Below are 16,165 nucleotides of genomic sequence, written 5' to 3' on the forward strand. Positions count from 1 at the left end.
GGGAACAAAATTTAGAGCTGCTTGTTGTGGCACTTAGTTCTCAGTTTCTATTTATCCATGGTATGGGAAGGATGTGCACATATACAGACATGAGCATGTGATTAGATTAAACTTCTGTAAATAGAGTCTTCCTTTTCAGTCCGAAAACTGTATGCATTTGTGTGTGTTTATATATATATAATCTATATAGCTGTGCTTTTATCTTTGTTAAAGATCACTTATTATTGGCAGTGGAGTGATACAGCTCAGACAGCTCTTGGCACATGGTGTTAGCTATAGGGGGGGGGAAACAATGACATAGACTTGGGAGGAGTTTGCAAAGATAACCTTGTAGTCTTAATCAGGGACGTTATGGCTTGTGTTGTGCAAAGACTGGCTGTCAAAGCAAACCTGTAACCCTGGCTGAAGAAAGGTGTTTCTGCAGAAATAGTGCAAATCTGTGAGACCCAAGATAAGCAGAGTAGGAAATACAAAATATGTGACTATCAGGTAGCCGAGCAGTGATGATCAGGTGGAGAAGAGGGCCTAAATAAGTAGGAGTTTTACCAATGACAGCCTGAGAGTCGATTGAATGAGGTCTTGTCAAGGGAAAGGAAAAGAGAAAAAAACTAGAAAGGTGAAGGAAAGAAAAGGGAAAAGGACAGGAAGAATTCATGTAGCAAAATTAACACATGAAGTATTAAAGATAAACAGAAGGGAGTGGGAGGAAGAGAAAGAGAAGGCAAAATTCAAAATATACAAGGAGCAATGTTATCTTTTTTTTTTTTTTTTTTTTTTAAATCTACTTTGTGAACAGCTAGCTTATTGTGAATCTGGTTAAATATCTAGTAGAGCAGAACTTGTGCAACTGAATGCACCGAAGTAAAACTGACTAGAAAGAAAGATGGAAAGAAAAATGTCTTTTATCTTTACCTGTAAGGCTTGAATAGAAGAAGAGACCCTCTTCTCAAAGAATAATTTAGATGGAGCAATTGGAGGCAAAGAGAAGCCACATGACCTCTTCAAGGTCATCTCACAGGCACCAGACAAAGAGAAAAAGCTAGGAGTGCATAGTGAATTAAATTGCAAAGCTGATAGAAAGCTGGCATGCTTTAATCCAGCTTTGCTTTTTCTTTCTCCTCAAATAGATTTCAAACATCAGGACTTTGTTTTTCTTGCCTTTAGAAAAACTCTTTTATTTTAAAAATGAAATGGATGTTCCAATGCTGTCCAAAGTCTCATGATGCTGCCTAGGATGGTCCTTCTCAATGTATGCTTCCTATCCAAAGCACAATCTTCACAATTAAGGACAAATTTTGATCTGAATCATGGCTAAGGTATACTAAGTTAGCTAACATAACTTCTGTGCCCCAGTGATTCCCAGTAAAGAATGGAAAGCTATACAACAAATTCCTGCCTATGGAGTTTCCTCTTCAAAGTCTTCTTTCTATAGTTATATTGCTTAATATTTCTAAAGACAAAAAGTAATGTAAGCATCAGACACTGGAATGAAAATTTCAGTTTAATGCCAAAACACTAATCATAACTTGAAGAAGAATTCACCTTAAAATGTATTAATGTGAGAGAGGACATTTTGCAAAAGAATCATATAAATAGATATACCTAAACATTTTGAACTATAGCAAACTGTATCTGGTTTAAACAGTATCTATGCCTTCAGGTTAAAGCATTAGCAAATTATATTAAATTAAATATTTTTTTTCTAAAAACCCCTTGATAGAGTATGCTTCTAAATACAATTTTGTTAAACCTTTTACTGAAGTCACAAGATTTTTCTTTATTAAGTCTTAGATCTCCTAGGATAGTCCTCAAAGTGCAGTTCTAGTGTGTCTTCTAAGAAGACATTTAAATCTCTTATATCCCTAGAATACTTTCCTGATTCAGGACACCATTCTGGTGGAAAACACAGTTAACTTATGAAACCAAATCAATGATTTATAAAACATGGAACATTTCTACATTGAAGACACATGGCACTAACCAAAAAGAAAAAAAAAAAAAAAAGGAAAAAAAAAATGTCATTATCAAGAATATACAAGTTAAAGTAGACTGATTACTCACTCCCTACCACTTACATTATTAAAATAAAGAATTACATATTTAGTTTATGTATTTACAAATGTATTTTCCTAAACTGTTGCTGTTGCAAAAAATTCTTGGATATAATTTACAAACGAGTTTGCTCCTTTTATTGCAAGATGGAGCATAGTACTAAAAAAAATTAATAATAACAAAGCAAGCAATTAAAGATGTTATCATGTAATACACAACATTGTAGTGGGAAGACTATATCATCAGTGATTTGTGTACAAGTCTCTCAAACTGAAATATTCTCAGTGATGAATATGTAGTCATGCCAATAATGAAACTATGAGTACATTGTGCTTATTTAAGGATCATGTACTTAGGTGACATATATACAGTTCTAATGAGGATAACAATGTTCACATTCAAGTAAAAAGTAGTATAAAATATCAAATGTACAGTAGAAATAGAATACTATCTCTGATAATGTTATATTCCAGGGATTAATAGTAGAAGTGTTGAAGTATCTTGATAAAGATTGAGCTCAATTGGGGGGATGTTTGGGAAATGTGGAAGTAGATAGCCACAGCATGTCTAGAGTATCTAGAAATTTTGCAGGGTTCTGAGGAGCCAATGCAAAACCCTGTGGAGGCATGAAATGTAAAAGCCATTTTAGGCAAACATTGTTAGTCAATAAGATGGTTTTTTTGGTTGTTCTCCACTGGCCATGAATCAGAACCAATGGTTCTTTTTTTATTAGCTCAGACTAGAACTTGTAGCTCCTGAAAACAAATCTCTTGGCAAAGTATTTCTGTCTCCTTTCCAAACAAGATGAAATTTATCCCAAATATAACCATTTTAAGATTAAAATATACAAGACACTTGACTTGACCTTTAAGACTAATAATGAAATGGAGTCATGAGAAAGAGATCCAGTGTCTCTTTCTCCTCCCAGTCTAAGGCCTATTAGATGGTCAAGCATAAACTAAATTTTGAAAAATATTATTTATATAATCACATGGCTTTAGAAGGAAATGGATTTTCCCTTATCCAGATGACAAATTCTGGTTTTGTGTCTACAACCCCTAGCTTTGAGATTGTTTTATTTTGGGGGCAGAAGACCTTTTGAGTCAATGGGCCTAATTTGGGAATTACATTAATGTAAATAAATAAAGTCAGACTTCTACAAGACTACATCTGTTGTAAGGACAGTTAGATGCAAGTGAAAACATAGTCTTGCCCATTTCATACAATTACATGTGAAGCCTCTTTACCAATTTCCTAACCAAGGCAAACAAACTATATATAATATATATACATGTATGTGTATATGTATATTGCCATAGGCGCCTGAAAACTGTGATCTTATGCTTCTGACGTAGGCAGGAATCCTCTCAGTGTATGAGACACCCTGCCAGATGTCACATTGAGTTTCATGACCCTGAGCAGCTCCTATATTTCTCTTCAAATTAGTTTCAAGTGCCCTTTTTCATGCTGGACTGTGATCTACCCTACCATTATTTCCCTCCCAACCCGTGAACTCATCTCTCTCAGTATGTCACTATCACAGGCTCTGATGAAGGTAGCTGAGCTACCTTTAAAACATGTGATCTGGGCTACATATGGATTCATAGCTCTTTTATTAGAACTCAATCTTAGCAGTTTTGCCTTAATGCAGAGCATTGGTGGTAACTTTTTGACACAGGTGGTGGATCCATGAGGAGATATGTGCTGATGGACCTTGTATTGACAAACAAGGAAGGACTGGCTGGAGGTGTGAAGGCTGGGGGCAGACCTGGCTGCTGTGACCAGAAGATCACAGAGTTTAGGATCCTGCATGGAGGAAGTAGGGCAACAAGTAGGATTGCAAGGCTGGACTTCAGGAGTTCTTCCTCATAGGTAAGCTCAGGAAGTATGAACAATGATTAAGAACTGGCTGAATGGCAGGTCTCAGAAGGTTGTGATCAGTAGTGCAGAGTCTGGAGGTCTGTAGCTAGTGGTGTCCCCCAGGGGTCAGTACTGGGTCCAGTCCCTTTAAATTTATTCATCAGTGACCTGGATTAAGGGACAGAGTGCATCCTCAGCAAGTTTGCTGATGAAACAAGACTGGGAGGAGTGGCCAGAGGGTTTTGCTGCCATTCAGAGATAAATGAACAGGCTGAAGAGATGGAGAGGAACCTCATGAAGTTCAACAAAAACAACTGCAATGTCCCTACATGTAGGGAGGACTAACCCCGTGCACCAGTACAGGATGGGGGTTGACTTGCTGGAAAGCAGCTCTGTAGAGAAGAGACTTGTCTGGTGGACAACAAGTTGCCCATGAGACAACATTGTTCCTTTGTGGCCAAGAAGGCCAATAGTGTCTTGGGGTGTAATAGGAAAGCACCGCCAGCAAGTTGAGGGAGGTTATCCTTCTGCTCTACTCAGTTCTGGTAAGGCTGCATCTGGAGTGCTCTGTCTAGTTCTGGGCTCTCCCATACAAGAGAGACCACTGGAGACAGTCCAGCAGGGGGCTACAAAGGTGATCAAGGGACTGGAGCATCTCTCCTACGAGGAGAGGCTGAGAGTGCTGGGCCTGTTTAGCCTGGAAAAGAGAATAATTCACTTCTTTTATACAAGAAGGGGGAATTTGTATTAAAATATCTTAAGGCAGTTGTTAAGAGGGTGGGAACAGACTCTTTTCAGTACTGCCCAGCAACAGGATAAAAGGAAATGGACATAAGCTGAAACACAGAAAGTTCCATCTGTATATGAGAAAAAAATTATTTTCTGTGGGAATGACAGGGCACTGGAACAGTTTGCCTGGAGATTCTGTGGAGTCTCCTTGCCTGGAATGGAGTCTCCTTCCTTGGAAATATTCATAACCCACCTGGTTGTGATCCTGTGCAAAGTGCTCTATGTGACTTTGCTTTTCCAGGGGGGTTGAACTAGATGATCTCCAGAGTACCCTTCCAACCTCAACCACTCAGAGACTGTGTCTCTATGACTATAAGTATTTATTCATGATGGCATGTTATTATATTGAGACTTCAGCTATGATAGATCCTAAGACTTGTTTGAAGTATGGCTATTATAGATTCAGTTATGCTTTTGGCCACATGGGACTTCACTGGAATTATTTTGAATTTATGTAACTGTAACTGAAACTAGAATTTGTCCCCATGGCAATTAAACATTTCAAAGTCTGGCTTGCTGATGATTAGTAAACTAATGCATTTGAAAAATAGCTCACACAAATGTATATTAATTGTATTTTCACGTTCAATTACAGGATCAGTTTTAGCCTGTAGGGAAATATCTACAGTATAATACCATTTTCACAATTAATGCTTTCTAAATTAAAGTGATTTTTAGTTTATTTTTCAAATCAGGAGAATGACAAGTCATTATTTGAAAATGAAAGATGAGACAATTTGACAGGCTTGAGCTACCAAAAAGAACTAATATCTAAGGTGTTAACATACACATAAAACCCACTAGTGTGGGCAGAAGATATATTCCCTAATCTAGCAAAATTTAAATTAGAACAGTCAAATTCTAAGCAAGTTCTTAATGGAAATGTCAGTATAGCTGTAATCATGGCAGCAGTAGCAGGAACCATTTCAAGAAATAACCATTCAAAGACCTGGACTAAAAGAACATGCTGAAACTAAAGTACATTTAGAAAGTCATTAAGCTTTCCCAGTGTTCTATGTCTTTGCAGTAACAGGAATTTGTTAAATCCAGATCTGCAGAGGAAAGCTCCTGTGGTCACAACTACTCTGATTTTGAGGAATAAAAGTTCCTCCTGACTACAAATCTAGCAGTGGGTATTTCATTCATCAAAATAATGGGACATTTTTGTTGTTTTGTTTTGGTTTGGCTTTTTCAGTGTTAATGAAATGCTGATGGCAGTGAGTAAAATGGTGCATCTTATTAATGCAAGATCAGTTGGAGTTATTTATTACAACAAAGGTAGCATACATTTTTCTTAATTAATCAGCCACATCATCAACACATCTTGGATGTAGCTGACTACAGATTACAAATTGACTCTGAGGTAGCTGGTCTCTCCTTTGAAAAAGGAATGTTTTAAATCATCTCATTTTCTTGTGTGGTACAAACTTGTGCATATGTGCACACAAGTAGATTTTATTTCCTTTGCAATTTAGCCAAGATCTGGATCCTCTCCAACAGCTATTAAATCATTCTGTCTTCTGTAGACTTCAGCAGAAAGGGGCAATTTTATCCTCTTATGAGAGGAAATGCTTCTGTGTAATTGTTTCAGCAACAGGAGAATCAAACTCAAGTTACACATGGCTGTGATTTATTCCAGTTTATGTGTTGTGTCTGTAACAATGGCATTGGTCTTGCTGGAAATGAAACTCCACTAATTTCTTTCTCCCTCCTTTCCTCCTCTCCTCTCTTTTTCTGTTCCTTAGCAACAGGTGGAAGAAAATAGTTTGTTTAGATTATAGTCCATTTACCTTTTGTGTGCAGATTGATCATACTTTTTTCTCTTCCTTAGCAGAAGGTGCCAGAAAACGTTTATATCCTTCTCAGTAAACTTTTGGGTCTTAGAGCGGGTGAGGGTCAAACTTAACTCGTATTCACGTTCTTTGGTTTCCTTCTGTGGTCGTAGATGGATCCAACAGTACTTATAAACAACTTTCCAGAAGGCTGTGTGCAGGCCTGGATCAATCCATGTAGGGAATAAAGAGCTTAAATTTATAAGTGTGAAAAGAAGAGTCCACAAAGCCAAATGAATCTGAAAAACTGGAGAAAAGAGGTAACTGACACAATGTTGTCAGACAACTTTTAAACTTGTGTCTCCCACCTGATAGGAGAATACACAGGAGAAACAGGAAAATATGTGGCTGCGGATAGGGGTGTGAGGTGTTCACTTTTGTGCCAGGATATATGCTAAATATCCCTCAGTTAAGGATTTTCCTAATTGAAGGAAACTTTTCTGTGTCCAAAGTTGAAGTCAGCATGATTTTGGCAAGTGCCTCAAAAATAATGTCAAAAGGAAGGCAAGAAAAGTCATGTTATAATACCCAATATATACTGAGATACTTAAACTGAGTTATATTTTCAATAAGAACTAAATGTCATCATGAATGTATATAAGATCTTTTCTTCACATTTAACCTATTTATTTCTTTAATTATTCAAGTTGGAAATGAACTACAGCAGAAGAATTGCTACAGATCTTCAACTACATATTCAAAATTTGGGCAGTGTGGGGTGCAGGTGTCACATAGTATAATGCCAAACCAGCAGATTAAGTCAGGAGTGAATCTCATTCCAGTAAAAATATATATATATATATATATATATATACATATATTTTTTTTCTTCATTCTTCCATTTCATTGCAGTTTGAAGAAAAAGCTTTTGTGTGTTCGCATTTCATGACTATTCATAGCAGATATAGTGATCACAGCTTAACTTCCATTGCCTGAAAATATCATCGCTTAGGTGGTTTAACTTAAACTCTGCTCACTACCATGGGAAAAAATCTACGAGTAGTGATCTGCCTTCTGGTAGTTTTTCCTTCTCTGTTGTACCCTGTTGCTATCAGTTCAATTATATGCTCTCAAGTTACTTTTCATAGCACTCTTGACCAATTTAAGAAGTCTGCTGTCAATGTGCAGACTTCCGAGTCTGTAATATCATAAAGATAAGCACTGCTGTTGCTAAGAGAAGCGTCCCTGTCTCTCGCTTAGGCTTTTTTGTAAAGTAGAAAAATTGAGATAATAAAATTATGTGAAATATGATTAATATGGTAATCCTATTTGTCATCTCAAAAGCATTCTATTAGCTCTTCTTCTGGTTCAGACAAGGGAGCTCTCTTCTTATTTTCTTCCATGCTTTATCTTTTTAAAAGGGAAAAAGTAAATAAATTTTGCTGAAGAAGGGTGTCCTTATTTAGTTTATATCTCTGTGAAAGGAATATTCTACTATCTAAACCTCAAAGGACAGAGAATGTCATGCAGGGTGTGCCAACATGTTTTGTATCGAGTGTGTTTGTATGATCAGTGTGAGACTGGCCAAAAAAATGCTTCCATGATTAAGCTTGATTAGAGATGCATTCACAGGAAATACCATATTTCTTGTTCCTCAGACTCTGGTCAGTCAACCATATATTTATGGGGCTCTTCTCCACACTGATTTCAAGGGTCTGTTTATGGCCTTGATCCAGAAAAACACTTAGGCACGTACTTAGGATTTAATGTGCATCTAAAGTTGCGCTAGATTTAAAAAGAACTGGAGGTATATAATGCCATCATTTTTGGACAGCAGCCTATATTAATGTTGATAGAAATTTCTGCATCAAAGTCTGTGGTAAGTACTTACCAGTGCCACCATATAGGCTAACAGACTGCTACAATTCATGTTTGAAAAGATACAGTTGCAGAATATAATTTCCATGAGCTGCAGCATATAATGGGTTTAAGATATCCCTATTGTGTCTTACATTAAGAAAGAAACTTCTTGTTTGTGTACATTTTTTGCTTTTGCTTTTGCTTTATATGCAGATCTAATCTCCTAGTAATTCACTTAGTTATTTAGGGAAGGGCTGGTTCTGTGTCCCTTTGTATGTACTCATATACCTGTTACAGCTCAGGGAAGCTTTTTTCAGAGAAATCCTCTGACAAAATCAGGTCTTCAAACACTAAAATCTGAGGCATAGAAGTAAGAATTTGCAGTATATCTGTACTTACTGTACTGCTGCGGGGAACAGAAAAAGCGGGTAAGATGCACTAGTGAGAGCTGAAAGCTGACTGCTGTTGAAAGCATCTAAGGTAGATCAAACCAAGGCCAACCAGGTGCTCTTCAAACAGCTTCTCAGAACCAGTGTTGTACAAGGGCATAGACATTCTGGTACTTCACAGCCATGAACTTCAGAAAAGCCTTTTATAAAACAAAGGCCTACAAGGTATCTGCCTACAAATTAGACTTAACTTTTGAAGAAATCTTTTAAGCAACTCTGTGCTGGCATCCACTTGCAGCAAAGGTTTAGGCTCTTCTGCTGATAACAGACAGTCCTCTGACCTTCCCAATAAAAGGTCAAATGCTGAAATTGTGCTGAGCACCTGTAATTTTCATTACAATCAACCTCTGAATGTTATGTACATTTGAGGACTTGGCTGAAAGACTTCCTACAGAAGAATGTGTTGGAGGAACTGGCTTTTGACATCCCAATCAGGACGGGTGGGTTTTTCAAGAGAAAACCAAGTGATTAGAAAAAATACTTTAGATGATTTCAAAATCTACCATTATCACCTACTAGAGACCAGTATGTCTTTGATTTGCCCTGTGATGGGAAAGAAATGACTTGTGTACCATAAGGAACCTGACCGGCAAATGAATGAGTGGGAACAAACTCTGAAAAGAGTTGTCCTCACTGCCTCTTGGCTGGGAAGATCTGGTTTGTGTCAGTAGCCTTGGCACTGTCAAGTTAGGCAGATTGAGGAAAAAATATGCAAAACACAGGCAATGCCAACACAATATTAGACTGGAGCAAGACTGGGTCCCATTAACCTGTATGGATATGATATTCTGACTCCTCAACACTGAGGCAAAAGTGCTGTATATGTCATCAAAGAAGGAAAAATATTTAAAAGACAAGTAAAAATACAATAGAGGCTTAACATAGTAGCACAACAATTTCACCCTTCCAGGTGCATAAGAAAATACATATTGAAGTTGTATGCATTTTGACTCCTGATGGTTTTGAGGGAAAGGAAAGGAAAGGAAAGGAAAGGAAAGGAAAGGAAAGGAAAGGAAAGGAAAGGAAAGGAAAGGAAAGGAAAGGAAAGGAAAGGAAAGGAAAGGAAAGGAAAGGAAAGGAAAGGAAAGGAAAGGAAAGGGAAGGGAAGGGAAGGGAAGGGAAGGGAAGGGAAGGGAAGGGAAGGGAAGGGAAGGGAAGGGAAGGGAAGGGAAGGGAAGGGAAGGGAAGGGAAGGGAAGGGAAGGGAAGGGAAGGGAAGGGAAGGGAAGGGAAGGGAAGGGAAGGGAAGGGAAGGGAAGGGAAGGGAAGGGAAGGGAAGGGAAGGGAAGGGAAGGGAAGGGAAGGGAAGGGAAGGGAAGGGAAGGGAAGGGAAGGGAAGGGAAGGGAAGGGAAGGGAAGGGAAGGGAAGGGAAGGGAAGGGAAGGGAAGGGAAGGGAAGGGAAGGAGCATAGGGAGAAAGCCCATTTAGGTTTAATTTTGGCAAAACCATTCTGTAAAGGCTTTAAAAACAGTTTAAGTAAAGTTGGCTTGGAAAAAAAAAAAAAAAAAAAAAAAAAAAGATTAAATATAAATTGTCTTTCAAAGTTCCAAGTAAGGATAGCAAGGATATAATAGATAAAGGGAAAGCCAGAGGAATAAGAGTTCAAAGACAAGACTTAGAAGGAATTTTCATTCTTTTATGTCCTACTTTATAAAAGGATATAAAAATTGCTATTTGATCAATTGGTTGCACTGTACTGCTGAATTGTGATTCAACATGTAGTCTTCAATTAGAAACAAGCTAGAAAAGTGCAAAAAATTAAGTTTCTGGGAAAACAAAACAAAACAAAACAAAAAAACATAAACCAGCATTCATATATAATTCTCTTTATTGAATCATACTTTTTCTGTGGGTTTACTGAGAAGTTACACAATATGGTTTCAGCAGAGAATTAAATCCATTTTTGAAACGGCACATAATTCTTGAATTGAAATCTATGGATTGGCTAAGAAAACTGAGCTCATATTAATTTCCTTATTAGAGAAAATCCATTAAAGGGAAATGCAAATGTATTAATGGTAATGTTAGGAAGAAAAAGCAAGGAAAACTTTTGGTAGCAGCCAAAGCTTTTATTAAATAAGATCAAATTTGCTGCTCAAATACAAGAGTTTCATCAGAAAGATAGTTGGAGATGTTCTGAATTTTTTAATAGGTGCTAAATTTTACTTACTCGCACCAACCTCACAGAAGTTTGGATACAGGTCCATATTGTCCCTCTAATGCAAACATGCCTCCTTGACATCAGTCACCTCTCAAACACCAACTTTACTTGGGAAGACAGGGTTAACGAATTTCTCCTGTTCTAAAGAGTGATGCAAAATAAGTTGCAGTATGTTAGAAATTAGAAATTATAAAAGCAGTTTTAGGGCAGTGCTTTAGTTGTCTTGCTGCCTTGACTCCCTGAGAGGAGCCGTCTACAGACTGAAAGACAGAGTGTGTGAACAGAAGTTATTTGAGATTACCTATAGTGATCTTTGGTTACTGCGTCCATGCTTTCCAAAGATATTATAGAACACAAAATGCAAAGATGAGTCCTTTTAAATCTGTTTCTTAGGGTCTTTGAAGAAAGGAACATCAGTGAGTGCAACGCTTTCCCTAGAAGGTACAAATTGTTTATTATCAATTTTCCTTAGGTAAATCTGGTAGGAGAAGTGAAAAAGTCACTTGATTTTTCTTATCACAGTGTTCCCTACCCTTACCCTGTAACAGGGAGCCTCTCCAAGGGCTCTGAAAAATAAACATCTGTGCCAGTGAGGTGGCAGAATATGCAGCATCTGTTCCAGAGGCTACTTACTTCTGAAGAAAAGCTTTATGCAGTATGAGACCTTTTAAAATAACTACATGCTTAAAATCAGTTGATGTTTATGAAATCCTGCTAGGTCAATTTGGTCATTTTGCAACTGGAAAATATGAAACTGCTTGTGTGCTCTTTTTATCCTGCTGGAGAACATGGCCTGCAATATGACATGTTGGATAATGGAAAAACATTAGAAATCTTTAGACTATCCATTGCTATGGTGGCCCGGTCACTTGTGTTTATTTTGCACATTTTCTTCCCAACAAAGACAGGTGTTTCAGCTACATTATCACCAAAAAATGCCAAAAGGACTCTGACTGAATCTTTGGACATCTTCAGGCTTTTGAAAGAGCAGTGGGTTTTATATATATACATATATATATTTTTTTTTTTTTTTTGATGCATTTTCTGTGTCTTAAAATATCTAAACCGCAGCCAAAACTCCAGTGTCCTCTAACTAGACCTGAGATCATACTTTAAAATATCAGACACTGATAAAATGGCTCTACACATTGTATCTTAAAGCAGTAGGAATTCATTGGTTGTCATCACATAATGAAGCACTGTGGTTACAGTTTTAACAAAGCACCTAAGTCAGGATTCTCATTTTCCTAAAAGTAGGTGATGAGGCTATCAAAGGGCTGATAAGAATCTAATCTCTCTGATGAGAATCTTTCAAAGTTGCTCTTTGAAGGCAAGTGATGCACACTTCTGTATAAATAAGTTTAAAAAGCTGAGTGCTGGTGGTTGTGCTAGATACCTCAACTGGAGTGGATGAGTTGACGTTCTTTTCTTGTCTTTACAGAAAAGAAAAGCTTGGCTTTACAGAACTCTTGAAAGCAGAGTGGTTTATTTTTGTGTATTTGTTTTTGATGTTGTTGTTTTCCTTTTTTGTTTGTTTGTTTGTTTGTTTGTTTCTTCTACATGGCTGAGCTAGGCCCAGGCTGAGCTGGCCAAGGCTATAGGCTCTGGCATTAAGAAGTGGGAAATCATATAGAAAGATACATGTTTTTCTCCAGGTCCTTTTTTTTTTTTTTTTTTTTACCTTCTCTCCAGAACAGCTGCTGTGGCTGTCTTTTCTGCCTAAGTTCCTTTCCTTGACACATATATTTTTTGAGGTCACTGTCTCAGCCACTGCCATGTATACTGTTTTTTTATCACTACCTGACCTTTCCTTCCATGTAACTCTTTGACCTTGTATTTATCCTACTACGGTGGATTTATCCTACTTACTTAACTTATTGTGCTTCCTTCCTTCCTTCCTTCCTTGACCTTTGGAGGACTTCGTTTCCTTTTCATAGCAAGTCAAAGCTTTTTAAGCTTTGACCATGTTTATTCTTTTCTTAAAACTTATCTTCAGGAATGAAAAAGGCAGTTTTTCACCCTGGCCTGTTTTGTCCTTGCTTGCTGGAAGGATCCTGAAATTAGGATTCAGCTTCTGGGCTTGTTGCAGGTCCTTTTGATACCCCCTGCCATCAAATCTTCTTTATTGCTATGAAAGGCAGGCAGTTAACTTCCTCTCCTTTTTTTTTTTTTTTTGTTTGTTTGTTTGTTTCTGTTTTTTGTTTTTGTTTTTTCCAAAATGACTTGTTGCTCTGGGCAAGGAGGTTTTCCTCCATTTTGTTTGTGTAGGACCTCACACAGAATTAAATGCTGGTATATCAATACAAGTACCCTGATGAGCACAGCTGAGAATATGCTCCTAAAGCTTCTTTTGCTGTTCTATTGGTACATTTTTGCATCCTTTCCCTGCCTTGCCTTGCCTTGCCTTGTCTTGCCTTGCCTTGCCTTCCTCTTTTTTTTTTTTTCTTTTTAACTTGTGAATTTTGTTACTGCATTCTGTTTTTCACTAAAGGCAACATTTTGACAAAGAAAATGGTTGTAGAAAATTTTACATGGCTAATTTTCTAAAGAGACAGGTCTATATTACAAGATGAATTTCCACATGCATTTGAGACAGTGCCAAGAACTGCATCAGACAGACTGCATAGACCTTTTGAAGCACAATATTTTTTGTATCAGAGATGGTGTTTTCAGTAACCCACTAGGAGCCAATTACTTTTTTTTGTTTGTTTGTTTGTTTGTTTGTTGTTTTTTATATGTTTCTGGCCTGTTTTAGCAATGACAGCTCCTGAGTTCAGCTCAAGTCAAGTTTGCCTCAACCATACTTAGCTTCTTCTGCACGAGATTCATGCGAGTATTCACAGGCCATCACCTACCTTTTCTACCTTTGGTAGAAATCCCCTCATAGTTTACAGACCTTTTCAAAAATGAGAGAAGTGAAGGTTGTCTGGACATCTTGACTTCTGCTATGTTCATATTGTTCCTTTTGCAAGACTTTGTCTAGCCCTTTACTTGACCAAATCCTTTATGACTTTTGCCAGGCACCACCTTTCCTGCTCCAATTAATATCTATGCTAGTGGAGATCTGGTTCTGGTAAAAGGCTTGAGAAGAGAGCCACGAACCAGAAAACAAAAGAGGGAGGAATGACCTAAATCTCATCAAAGAAAAAAAAATGAATCCATTATCCCTTGCTACCTGTTTTTTAGTACCACATCTCAAAAGGTAGAAACATCTTTACAGATCCCCTAACACAGGCCTGACTCCTCCTGTGTTTTATGTCTCCTGTCTGGCTGCTGATTTTTAAGGAGGTTGTAAGTGACTTTGAGATTTTTGTCTCCCTCCTATTAGAATTCAGTTGATGTAAGCAGTTCTATGTATAAACTTGGTGAAGAAGTAGTGTGCCATAATACATCTCTCATTTCAATTAGTGCATGTAGATTTGTGTCAGGAGGAGCATAGTTAACCTTTTTATTTGACCAAAGGCTACCATAGAAAGGAACAGAGCTGTCCCTAAAACAGAAGAAGCACTACATGGAGGTGACACAATTTTTCCTTCATATTTCACTCCTGTGAGGACCAGAATTGAGAATGGGGGAACCTCCATCACTATGAACAAGCCAGAATTCCTTCATGCTCAGAAGGAGTCCAGAAATAGGCAAAAACACTGTTTCTGATGTAAACAGGGTCATCAGAAAGGCATCCTCTGTTTATAATTTGGAAAACTCTATGACATTCTTCTGAAAAGAGGAGCCAATAGGGTGAAAACATTTATTTCCCAAGAAAAGTTTTCTGGTGGGCACTGAATTCAGAAAGCAGCAGCTACTATGAATATAAGCAAAAAGTCTGACTTCCGTACTGTTTGGATGTCCTTGGTAGCTGAAGATTTTTATTTTTTTTTTCCCCTAAGTAATTACATTTTCCCATGATGTATAATACCAAAATGATGCTAGTTTGGCTGAGTCTTAGCCTAAAGAGACTGTGCTGTTTTTAAGTCCTTATACCCAGTAGTCCTTTGAGGGTTTGATACTGAAAAGTGCAGGGTACACACAGTTCACATGACAAGCAATGAGAAGAGCAGGTGTTCAGTCCTAATCAGGACAAAATGGACAACAGGGAGACATTTGGTGCAAGGCCAAGCATATATGGATATTTAGGATTCCTCAAGAAAGAAAGCATACTATTGAGGCATTGTTGTATCAAAGTTGACCTAAGTTTTAGTTATAATTTGAGGACTATTAGTGCAAAAACGAAATGAAAACTCTCATTTCAATTAACTCTAAATTACTTGTTATCATGGGATGTAATGACTGGTATTTCAATTTCATAAAGAAAATACATTTATTGAGTCAGATGTTAAAATCATTTTTTTTAAACAAACAAACGAACTTCCTCCCAGTCATATGCAAAACATTTATATAATAAAGTAATGATATTGTTATTGAGAGGAATGGTAGTACACTATAATTACTACTAATAAAAAGGGGCATTATCTATAAAATGATTTAACAAAATAATTGCTTGGCAAAATTAATTATCTCTTTCAGATTTTTCAAAAGAGATATATTTTAACTTTCCAATTATGGAATATGAAAGATTGAGTTGAGTTTAGCAGTATTTACTTTGCCAGCTTTGCCTTTAATTCAAAATATTTTCAAAGAAAGAACTTCAGACACTGGAACTGAAGCTGTGATATGAAATGTGTGGATTATTTCAGAAATAGTCCAGTAAGATATCTCTTAATATGGTAGGCTATTTTCAAAGCTACTCTATATATGAGCTTACACAGCCAGGGATCTTGGTTAGTCATTTTGCAGCAACTGCTGCCTCACCAGTTGTTTTTCTGCTTACTCGTGACTGTGCAGTTCAGCATGTCAGGATGCAGCCTGGCAGCTTTAAAGGACTTTAAAGGTTTAGGACTAGCCCGAGAGGACTAAGCCATTTTCTGTGTCAAGTGCATCTCAGGAAAAAGACTGTCAGTGGGAAGCTGTGATTTGTGGTTTACATGCACGGTGAGCCGGCCAGCATATTTTATGGAGAATAGTCTTAGCGATCCCATAAGTCCTAGTGCTACCTGGAACCTCTATTCCTCTATTTACAGTTATGAATCTTTTTTCTTTTTTTTTTCTTTTTTCCTCTCTTTCTCTCTTTTTTCTCTCTCTCTCTCTCTTATTTTTTTTTTCCCCTAAGTGCCCAAAGAGTTTTTCATTATTTTGTTTGTATACAAGGGTATTTTTGTGTAGGC

The sequence above is a fragment of the Aythya fuligula genome, chromosome 4 (genome assembly GCF_009819795.1).
Source record: "Aythya fuligula isolate bAytFul2 chromosome 4, bAytFul2.pri, whole genome shotgun sequence".
Classification (NCBI taxonomy): domain Eukaryota; kingdom Metazoa; phylum Chordata; class Aves; order Anseriformes; family Anatidae; genus Aythya; species Aythya fuligula.